This window comes from Rhincodon typus, chromosome 36 (genome assembly GCF_021869965.1).
Source record: "Rhincodon typus isolate 14 chromosome 36, sRhiTyp1.1, whole genome shotgun sequence".
NCBI classification, from domain to species: Eukaryota; Metazoa; Chordata; class Chondrichthyes; order Orectolobiformes; family Rhincodontidae; genus Rhincodon; species Rhincodon typus.
In genome coordinates, this window is record NC_063367.1 from 3,735,484 (window position 1) to 3,744,194 (window position 8,711).

At 42.8% G+C, this 8,711-nt stretch overlaps 1 long non-coding RNA gene across 1 annotated transcript; it reads left to right on the top strand.

The window, feature by feature from the left end:
- The first annotated feature begins 237 nt into the window (after positions 1-237).
- LOC125487114 lies at positions 238-7,102 on the top strand. Its single transcript, XR_007265658.1, has 3 exons — positions 238-260; positions 4,813-4,876; positions 6,943-7,102. It is a non-coding gene; the product is annotated as an uncharacterized LOC125487114 (long non-coding RNA).
- The last annotated feature ends 1,609 nt before the right edge of the window (positions 7,103-8,711 follow it).

An 8,711-nucleotide genomic window follows, 5' to 3' on the forward strand; every position in this document is an offset into this window, starting at 1 on the left:
TAAATACATCATCGTGTTTGTAAATATGTTCACTTTTTACTGTCAGCAGTTCGTGCGAGATTCTGTGTAGCCACAATGCAACCTTGCAGAAACTAAAACCACACACATCCTTATCCCCAGATGATGTCCCAAGAATAGAGTGTGAAGTGAAAATCGGCTGCACCATGAGCATTTGGTGGGTGAACTGTGGGTGTCTGTGTCTGTGTCTGTCAACACAGCTCCATCTTTCCAGGTGCAGAGACATTGATGTTGCATCACAGGTATTCATGGGGTCTGGCCATTAGCCTGCATGAAGTGGAGAGGAGGGCTTGGGTAACATTGCACACAGTCCAATGGTTGACAAGGAACATAGAGCTCTCAATTGTGTTTCACCTTCATTGTATGCCTGTGCGTCTATTGGTGTTGCCCTTTAAAGGACCCCACATTGCTCTAAGTTGCAGACACCTCCCTCAAAGATGCCAGCATTTGTGAACCCCACCACTATCACCACCACTTTTGCTCGTGGACATAGCTATTTTCAGTTCCATTGCACACTTGTGATTTACAGGACAATGGAAGGCATCAGTGGCTGCTCCTTGGACTGAGAATTCCATAGTCTGCCTCGCCCAAATATCATCATCCCCTCTCTGGTAGCCCTCACTTCCAACCCTATAGGCGTTGCACCTCCACAAGCTATCACCCAACTCATCTCTGAGTCTGCCTCTGCCTACCTTTTCCCAAAGTCCAAGGCATACGAGGCGAGCATGCTGAGCCTTGTAGTTCATTGTCCCCCGGGAAAACAGGGTGCCATTAACTGTTGACAACCCCCACCTCCTGCATGACTTCCTTTTCTCCTATGTTCCATCATCAACCCCTCCTCCTTTATATATTGAGTTGTTTCTCCTTCACTATTGATTCCCTTCTGCATCCCAGCATTCTTCTTCCATTCCCTGCCATTAAATTCCCCAGCTTCCCTCCTGTAGCCCCTGATAGTCACATGCCCCTTAACATTTAGTGGACAGACACCATGCCCGCTGAGAACCAATGGCTAGGGTGATGGAGTATGGTCCATTTGCATATCCAACAGACTTTGCTTCTCCGCAACAGATGCCAGAGCATTGCATGCCTAAGGCACCAGGGTCCCTACTGTGTTGCTGTAGTCTTACAATCATTACATTAGATTGTGCAGTGCCATTGACAAATCTGCCTGCTGCTTTTGATTTGTTTGTGATTTGTACAAAGCCACTGAATGTTGACACTGTGGGATCCTCTCCTGCCTGGGGCTGAGCAGTTGCCTGGTCGCCAGCAGTCCTCCGAGTGCTAGTAACCAGCCATAAATGTTGACCTCGCAACCCTTTTCCCACAGACAGTTAAAATGTGAGTGTTGTACGATAATGACCAATGATTCTTTCTTGGTGGCTAGAACTTGGATGTCTCTGCATCTCTGCAGGACGTTTCCAAGTCCTTGCTGATGGGAATGATGATCCTCTCCTCGTACTGTGCCTTGGGCACCCCACTGCTCATCTTTTAGCCCTATAGAGATACATTTTCTTCTGGAATGAGAGGGAGGGATTGAGTTTGATGACATTGGGTGACACAGCTATTAGTGATGGTGCAGGTGGGAAAGTTAGTGAGGTGTCCCCAGTGAATGAGTGAGCATCACAGGAGGGCATGCAGGGTTGATAGCCTGAGCTGTTGGGATGGGTGAGGCCAGGTGCTGCATGAAATATTGAGAGTGTTTGAGCATTAGCCTTGTTGGAGGGGAGTGCAATAACAGCAATAGAGTAACTATGAGGTAGCAGAGAGAAGATCGTGGCATTTACCCTGGCAACGCAAAGAAGGCTATTGAATCTCCTGCACTGCTGGGTGCTCCTTGGAACAGTGGAAACCACGCTGACCCAGATGGTACCTCAGGCTGGCAGTGTCTGCAGTCCTGGGGGAAGAGGTCCTCCTTTACACCATTCTATCCACCAAGTCTTTGAGGTTCCTGACTGCAAAATAGGGTGCCAATTTCCCTCACCTGCCATTGTGTTCACCAACCTTTGTGTAGCCATGCAGGGCACTTCTGGAAGGCCAGCACTTGACCAGAGGCACAATGGCTTCTCACTAATGGAACTGGCACCAGGGATGCCAGAATATTGGAGTAGTGGCGAGAACTTCCAGGTATGATAAGTGGGAAAATTGGGCAAGTGTCAGATGAGTGAGTCACCCTGTGAGCGTGGTATGTAGTTAATGAGGTGAGTTTGGGACAGTCATGCAATAAAACTCATGAACCTCATGGAGAGAAAACTACCATGAAATTCACTGAAAACAACACCTCCAAAATATGATAAAATTCAGTCCTGGGGTTTTACAGCAACTAAACTGTGCAAAATGGAATGCTAGGATGTGAGGTGTTGAAAATTTGCATAAAGCCACTAAAAGGAAGTAATCTTGAATGAGATTCATGTATCAAAACAGATCGGTGTTAGCTGGTCCAATGACATAGTTTGACACATTCCTGTGGACAGATCTGACAGGAGTTTAAACCATTGATTACTGATCCTTGTTACATTGGCTGGTGTAGAAAAACATGTGCATTGAATAGAGTAGTATTAGGAGCATCCTTAAAACCAAATAGACTAGCTATGTTATAGTGGGGAAATCATTTATAATCTTTTGCAGTCTTCAGTCAATTCTTTGATCTTCGGTGGTGGCATTCCATTTAAAGTCACTTGCCTCGCTGTTTTGCCAAAGTTGTGAAGTGTTGAGTTTGGCACAATGTAGAATTCTTTTGGTGGATGGTTAGTTCAGTTGGCTAGATGACTGGTTTGCAATGTCAGCGTGATGCTAACAACAAGACTTTTGTTTTCATTCATCCACAGGATGAGGGCAACACTACCTAGGCCAGCATTCGTTATCCATTCCTAATTGCCCAGAGGGCAGTTAAAAGTCAGCCACATTGCTGTGGGTCTGGAGTCACATGTAGGCCAGACCAGATAAGGTTGGCAGTTTCCTTCCCTGGAGGACATTAGTGAATCAGATGGATTTTTCCGACAATTGGCAGTGGTCATTTTTGTACTGTTATTTCCAAATTTTCATTGAATTCAGATCCCACCATCTGCCATGGCAGGATTCGAACCCAGGTCCGCAGAACATTACCTGGACCTTGGGATTAACCACCCATCAATAATAGCACTAGGCCATCACTTCCCTCCATACCCTCACCAGCTGAGGTTACCATCGAGAACTTTTCTTCTCAACCTTTTCCCTTCTCCTGAGGCAATAAATATTTGTTAAGCAATGGTGATAAGGGAATGCATGTATGTGGAGTTAGGCCACAGGCCTTGATCTCATTAATGGGCAGAACAGGTTTGAGGGCCTGAATGGCCTCCTCCTGTTCTTGTGTTAAATTTGCCACCAGTAATCTCCCTCTGATGAGAGAGCAGCCCTATGGTCCGCTAAGACCTTTTAGAATCCTCTTTCATTTTGATATTTGTTGCCATGACGTTATGACCTATTCTATACATGCACTGCTCCATGTGTTACTCTTCAGTACTGCTGAACCTACCAAAGGTTACAAACAAATGTTATAGTTCAGGGTAATGCAACTTTAACTAATTGTAACAATGCCACTTCAAATTGCATCAACAAATGCAACATTCTTGCAAAGCACATTGGAGCTTACCTTAGACACTGGGAGCACCACTGAGTGGAGGAAGTCCTGATCTTTGCTTTGCAGAGGATAAAATTAACAATTTGGCAAGCAGAGAATTATAGAGACCATTCGGCCCAGCGTGCTCTTTCTTTGAAAGAGCTATTGAATTAATTCTGGTCATTTTTTCATAGAATCGTAGAATCCTTAAAGTGCATACAGGCCATTCGCCTATCGTGTCTGCACTGACCCTCTGAAGAGCATCCCGCCCAGACCTGGACTGACCCTATCCCTGTAACTGCACATTTACCACGGTTTACCCACCTAGTCTAGACTTCCCTGGACACTATAACGCAATTTAGCATGGCCAATCCACCTAACCAGCACATCTTTTGGACTGGTGGAAACTGGAGCCCCTGTGGGGAGCCCATACAGACACGGCAAGAAGTCCAGACTCCACACAGACAGTCACCCGAGGCTGGAATCAAACCCGGGTCCTTGGCACTGTGAGGCAGTTAGCTCAGTTGGCTGGATGGCTGGTTTGTGATGCAGTGAAATGCCAACAGTATGGGTTTAATTTCCACACCAGATAAGGTCACCATAAAGGTCACACCTTTGCCTTTAGCCCCTGCTTTTTCCTCTCAGCTCTGCAAATCTTTGCTTTTTCTTATTAAATGGGTGGCACAGTGGTTTAGTGCTTAGCACTGATGCCTCACTGCACCAGGGACCCGGGTTCGATTCCACCCTTGGGCGACTATCTGTGTGGAGTTTGCACATTCTCGCAGTGTCTGCGTGGGTTTCCTCCAGGTGCTCCGGTTTCCTCCCACAGTCCAAAGATGTGCAGGGTAGGTGGATTGCCCATGGCTAAATTGCCCATAGTGTTCAGGGATGTGTAGGTTAGGTGGGTTGTAGGTGAATGGGTCTGGGTGGGATGCTCTGTGGGTCGGTGTGGACTTGTTGGGCCAAAGGGCCTGCTTCCACACTGTAGGGGTTCTATGGTTCTATATATAATTGCTTTTTTAAAAATTACTATTGAATCTAGTTCCGTCAGCCTTTCTAGATTATAACTCATTGCATAAAGAATCTCTCACTCTCTCACCACACACAAACACAAACGCATATCTTTTGCTGATTATGTTGATTATGTGTTCTCTCAGTACTGACCCCCAATGTGTTTATCAGAATTTGATGTTTGTTAGTTATTGGCCAGAACAATGGAAGTAAAATCTACAGCAGACATGTTGGCTACATCCCAAGTGAGATGTGAGTATTCAGTATCAACCAGAACAATGGAAATATCTATACAGTTTCACTTAACAATATGAGATTGTTAATATTAACTGCTTAAAGTTAAGCTCATACTTTCTATCTGCTTTCCTGTCTGCCTTAGAAACCTGGATGATAAGTAAATATGAAATGTGGATGCCAAGGTGTATGCTGAAAATTCCATATACAAACAAATGAAGAGATGCTTGAAATTACAAGGGCAAAAAGGGCTCTCAAAAGTGACACCCAGAAAAACAATTCTCAGTATTTTGGCCATTTGACCAGAGCTGAAAAGCTACAGAGATTCCTTCTAGAGGCCAAAGTGGGGGACTACAGAAAGAGGGATCAATGTAGGTGCTGTTGGGTAACAGATATCACACAGTCACACAGTGGTTTCAAACAAGTTACAATGGATGTTTGAGAATAGCGCAAGATAGATGAGTGTGGCACCATGACGGTTAGAACCAAGGTGGCCATTATGTCCACACTGGAGGTTGGGTGAGGAGAAACTTCCTTCAGTGTATATTCTGGCCATCATGTACTATAACAGTCAAAAAATGGGTACGTAATGCATCAAAGAATTGCCCCTCCAAGGGTGAGCTCTCAGGACAGTTGGATCATCTAGATCTGAGGTAACGCAATTGTAGAAGTTCACCAACAACAATGTGATCTGCCAGTGCTGCAAATCTCCATGTTCAATCTCACATCAGACTGCAGTCATAAAGAAAATCCACAGAAAATGATTGTCGCTTATAGCTTGGACATATTTAGATAGAGAGGAGTCCACCATCACCACACCTCAAACGCTGTCATGTCAGCCTGGACTTTTATCATCATGATTCTAAAAATTAAAAAATTCTGGGCCGCTGTTTTAAATAAGAGCAGTGGAGTCGATATTTATCCCTCAACTAACATGACTAAAACAGATTATCTTTATTTGAGGTGAAGTTGAAGTTAGTGACTAGTCATCATTTTATTGAGCATTGCAACAGGCTTGAAGGGGCTGAATGACCTCAATTTTCCCCTATTTTGTATCATTATCAACATTGCTGTTTGTGGAGCTTGCAGTGTGCAAATCAGCTTCTGCCTGTCTGACTTTATAACAGCAATTCTTGGATATCCAGAGGTTATATAAGAGATCTGTAATATCAATGCAATTTTTGAGGCTCTGATCTGACTGCAGTAACTCAAGCTGCATCTCCATATTTGGTGAAAACTATTCTGTACGACAAAATCTAGATGTTGTATAGTGACCTTCAAATGAACTGCTAAATGGCAGAATCTGTGCAGTATTGCAGTGAGATAATGTCCTGTACATTTTTATGTTAAACCATTTGGGAGTTTGTTGTTGACTGGATTTCTATGAATGCTGTCAATTATTTCCCCTTAACAGCTGCATTTGACATCCCAACATTTTCTCTTAAGAGGTTGACCATTTTGAAGGCAGCTACAGCTCTCTAAATGCAGTGTTAAATTACTTTCCACCACCTTCATTAAATAGAAACCAGTCAGGCTAATTTGTTTCGAAATCTGGAACTTGGACGTGATGCAAAGTGGTCAACATTGCGAATGATGCTAAACCAGGAGGGAGGTGGAACTAGGGAGAGTAGCCCTGAAATTCTGGAATTATCTAAACAAAATATCTAAATGTGCAGTAAAAGAGGGCATAACATTTAATACTAAATTATATGAAGTACTGCACATAGGAAAGGAAAGATGGGCAACTGAACCAATCCCATGGATGAAATAATCAAATCCTACATGAAACCACTGACTGTATTTCAAAGTACTTTATTGATTGCAAAGTGCATTAGGACATCCTGAGGTCATGAATTGTTTGGTGTAAGTCCAATCTTTTACTACTTCTTGTAGCATAAAAATTTGCAAAATCAAGTAGGACTTGGGTACACTCAAGTTTTACACCATGCCCAACCCACACACGGCAGCAATTAATTAAATTAATATCATTGTTTAACCCCATGGCCAAAGTAGTAGAAGGCAAGTTAAACAAACCTCACAGCGCTGTGGTTAGAATACCTCTTGAGTACTGTATCTTCTTCTAGTCAGTGACTCACAAAGATTAGCCAGCTCTGGAAGAAGTGTGAAGAAGAGTCACAAAGTGACACCCTCATTTGGATATTTGGAAATACTTCAGCTTCTCGTTCTTGAAAGAAGATCTGTGGAAGATGATCATTAAGACATGTAAACATAAGCTTGGCAGCAGAATAAAGAGATGTAAGTTGAAACCAAGTTGAGTAAAACAAATCAATTAAAAGGAAAAGAGTAACCAAGACTTGGAATAGACTCCCAGGTAGAATATGGGGTGGGTGGGGGTAAAGTCGCTGGAGTTAAAACCAGTTGGACATAACATAGGATCATAGGCTGGACAGTTGCAGGTTCTCTTGTAACAAGAAAAATAACTTGCATTTATGAAGGTCTAATCACTCTCAGGGTGCCTGTTGTTTCACATTATACTGATTACCTTTGAAATCATCACTTTGGCAGCAAATGCAGCAACTAGTTGTAACTAGTGAACTATATAAGTAGCCAATTAATTTTTGGTGGTTACATTTCCTGTACTTGAATAAAAATGCATAGATAAGTGGATACTTGGGAGTGATGAGCTGAACAATAATTTTGTGAAGGAAAAGCAAAGCATGAGTGGTTTATAAACTATCATCAATGCTTTGTCAAACAGATTATCTGCAGGTTTGCATTGTACGTTATTGTTTTCCACAAAAGTACGGAAATAGGCACCAGAAAAAAAAGCAACAGATCTTGTATTGGTGTATTGGTTTATTAGTTTGACATTAGCAAGGAAATATCTGATATATAATCCAAAACTAAACACGAGTTATTATACATGCAGAATGCAAATGATTCCTGTACTTCAGAGACCTTGGGAATATAAACATGTAATTTTTGTAACATTAAATTCAGGCGCATGCATTTTGCTGTGGTGGTCTCTCAAAATGGTTACCGTATGTTAATCATATTAGTAGCTTACCTTTATTTCAGCATCTCCCCAGGGATAGTTAAATTAATTGGAAAGATTTGATGATTGGCAAATTGTTGTTTGAGGAAAGAAACAGCTTGTCTGTAAGTGTTCTTGTCTTTAAGGTGTCCATAATTAATTAACACATGCCACTGCTCGTTATGAGAGTGTTTGTTTGTTCTAAGGTTCTACCTTTTTTATTGTAAACAAATTCTGGAATTATCTTAAACATCATGTTCAATGACACCACTTCAGCATATGTTAATGTGTCTGCTATAGCTTAATTGGCATTTTGCCTTTGAATGAGAAGGTTGTGAATTCAAGTTCCACTTCAGCTCTTAAGAACAACGATCAAGGCTGACGCTCGGCAGGATTGACGGAGTAGTACTCTGTCAGATATACCTTCTTCTGCACGAGTCATTAAACAGAGGACCCACCTATTTAAGATAACCAGGTGCAGAGCTGGATGAACACAGCAGGCCAAGCAACGTCAGAGGAGCAGGAAGGCTGACGTTTCGAACCTAGACCCTTCTTCAGAAATTTCTGAAGAAGAGTCTAGGCCCGAAACGTCAGCCTTCCCGGTCCTCTGACGCTGCTTGGCCTGTTGTGTTCATCCAGCTCTGCACCTTGTTATCTCAGGTTCTCCAGCATCTGCAGTTCCTGCTATCTCTGACGCACTTATTTACTTGTGTATCAAAGCTCCCATTGAGCTCTTATGGCACAGTGATATTGTTCCTATCTCCTGAGTAAGATGTCTACCATAGGTGTGTAAGCTTCTCTGAACAGGGTGATGAGAAAATATCTACACTTATGACACTGACCCATCAGAGGGCTGTT